The 3,035-nt window shown below is 40.2% G+C and overlaps 1 long non-coding RNA gene across 1 annotated transcript; it reads right to left on the bottom strand.

Annotated features, from left to right (window-relative positions):
* Window positions 1-2,090: 2,090 nt before the first annotated feature.
* LOC131624164 (uncharacterized) lies at window positions 2,091-2,753 on the bottom strand. The gene is made up of 2 exons (XR_009290479.1): window positions 2,430-2,753; window positions 2,091-2,342 (listed from the first exon to the last, which is right to left on the bottom strand). It is a non-coding gene; the product is annotated as an uncharacterized LOC131624164 (long non-coding RNA).
* Window positions 2,754-3,035: the final 282 nt, after the last annotated feature.

Raw genomic sequence — 3,035 nt, 5'->3', positions numbered from 1 at the left:
TAAGAAACCAATCTTCAACCTGGCAAACCATGTCAAACCCAATTCCTCTTTTGTCCCTTGATGCCGAGTCGATGTTGAGTCATAGATCGCCACGAGATCTTATTCCTCCTAAAGTGTGGGAGATCGCACGAGATCTTCTCTTGATGTTGAGTCATAGATCGCCACGAGATCTTATTCCTCCTAAAGTGTGGGAGATCGCACGAGATCTTCTCTTGATGTTGAGTCATAGATCGCCACGAGATCTTATTCCTCCTAAAGTGTGGGAGATCGCACGAGATCTTCTCTTGATGTTGAGTCATAGATCGCCACGAGATCTTATTCCTCCTAAAGTGTGGGAGATCGCACGAGATCTTCTCTTGATGTTGAGTCATAGATCGCCACGAGATCTTATTCCTCCTAAAGTGTGGGAGATCGCACGAGATCTTCTCTTGATGTTGAGTCATAGATCGCCACGAGATCTTATTCCTCCTAAAGTGTGGGAGATCGCACGAGATCTTCTCTTGATGTTGAGTCATAGATCGCCACGAGATCTTATTCCTCCTAAAGTGTGGGAGATCGCACGAGATCTTCTCTTGATGTTGAGTCATAGATCGCCACGAGATCTTATTCCTCCTAAAGTGTGGGAGATCGCACGAGATCTTCTCTTGATGTTGAGTCATAGATCGCCACGAGATCTTATTCCTCCTAAAGTGTGGGAGATCGCACGAGATCTTCTCTTGATGTTGAGTCATAGATCGCCACGAGATCTTATTCCTCCTAAAGTGTGGGAGATCGCACGAGATCTTCTTTCGATGTTGAGTCATAAGATCGCCACGAGATCTTATTCCCTTTTCTTCTGTTGACGAGTTGGTCGCCACGAGATCTTCTTTCGATGTTGAGTCATAAGATCGCCACGAGATCTTATTCCCTTTTCTTCTGTTGACAAGTTGGTCGCCACGAGATCTTCTTTCGATGTTGAGTCATAAGATCGCCACGAGATCTTATTCCCTTTTCTTCTGTTGACGAGTTGGTCGCCACGAGATCTTCTTTCGATGTTGAGTCATAAGATCGCCACGAGATCTTATTCCCTTTTCTTCTGTTGACAAGTTGGTCGCCACGAGATCTTCTTTCGATGTTGAGTCATAGATCGCCACGAGATCTTATTCCTTTCAGTCCTGACGTTGAGTCATAAATCGCACGAGGTCATTTTCTTTCAATCATTGTTTCATACAACCATTCTCTTTGAAAACCCCGTGTCGGCACCGCTACTATGTTACAAGCTATCACCATTCAACCATTACCCACTGTAAATAGTCTCCATCCAAAAAACAAAAAAACAAAAATTTCTCTTTCCCCAGCAGATATCGAAATAAAAAATAATAAGGATAACAGTCATACCATATTTTCAGGACAAATTTCTGGTACTTTGATATTTAATCTTCTTCTACCTTGAATGTTCGAAAGGCTAGCGCCAATCTCACCTTCAGGTTTAAGATGATTAAATAGGGGCAGCTGTCATACCCCAAATTTGTCCTACCCCTTTTAATTCTAACTGGTTTAGGCTTCCCACTTCATCTACATACCTCCCATTAGGCCATTAACGCACCTCATGCATTCATTAATCAATAAACTTGGCATTGGATCAATGATCATGGAAAGAATCGAGTTTCATGTCTTTGTATATGGTTATGATGGGCCAATGACTCAGTACTCCCATGGATTAGGGTTTGTTGTGGGTACTTGGAATACAAGTTGTCTTGGTTCAACTAATGTTTGCTTAAATTTCTAAATAAGGGGCATCAAAAGGAGCATCGTGAAATATTTAAAGTTGGCAAGTCGGCCGGATTTCTATTCGAAGTTGGATAAGGGCCATTTCTTATACGCATATCGTGGAAGGAGGAGATAGAGGTTATTCCCACAAAGGTTGAGTTTTGGTCAGCAGAGGCAACCGTGGAGGGTTGACTTTCTATTTACCAAACATTTGGAAAGCCACCTTATTTCACATTGGATACTACTATTCAAGTAGCCATTATATTTAGAAGCCTTTCATTCAAGACAACATAAATTCAAGTGGAAGAAATTGAAGAAATCAGTGAGAATTTAAAATGGAAGGAGAGAACATTGAATATTGTCCACAATTTTGAAGAAGTTAACATACAAAGACAAGGCAAAAGCATTACAAAAGCAAAGTACATTGAAAACCACATCAAAATTGTACATTTGACCTATAGTTGACTAAAAGTCAACTGTTGACTTTCTAGTCAAATAGTTGACCGAATTCAAACTGATCCTAAACTTCTCTCTCTGATCCTTCAAGTCAACTCCACTTCATCTTTGCTATGGTATTAGCTTACGCATTGCACCTGCTAAAACAAGAACAAAAGAAACTTTCAGCAACAAATAAAGAAGCCTGCATCCCCACAGTATAGCCGAAACAGTCCTGCACTTACCAAGCCAACCATGGTTCAACAGGAAGTTTTGCTCCTCCTATCACCTGTATATACCAGTACACATAAGCCATATCACGCTTGTATTTTCATTCAAAACAGTTCCAAGCCAATCCTTCATAAAGCCACAACAATACAATGCCATACCATTCAAAAGAAATTCCTACTGAGAGTTCATATACACAACAAGTTCATAACTACCTAAAACCATGCTAACTAATTCTATACTCACTGAAACCTTTAACAAACTAACAGGCCAATATCAGTGGAGCAATGCTACAGAAAACCAACTTTGTTATTACCCTAACAACTTTCATGATCTTAACCCTCATCACATCATATACAACAGTTCAAAAAACCACAGCTTGCATTCGATAAAAAACCGAGCCAGAAATACATGTCGGAAGAGAAGAATTAGAAAAAACTGCATCATAACATACCGGCAGCTCTGCATTAAACCAGAAAAATACATCAATAAACATTCATACGCAAAACCAAACATTCATACCCTGCACCATCAACTTGCAGCCACACTAATAACCAACTCCTAATAGTTTTACAACCAATTCCCCTAACTCTTTCTAATGAATTCCCAAACAAAATCTACTC

This window comes from Vicia villosa, unplaced genomic scaffold, assembly GCF_029867415.1.
Source record: "Vicia villosa cultivar HV-30 ecotype Madison, WI unplaced genomic scaffold, Vvil1.0 ctg.000107F_1_1, whole genome shotgun sequence".
Taxonomy (NCBI): Eukaryota; Viridiplantae; Streptophyta; class Magnoliopsida; order Fabales; family Fabaceae; genus Vicia; species Vicia villosa.
This window is presented reverse-complemented; position numbering and strand designations above follow the sequence as displayed.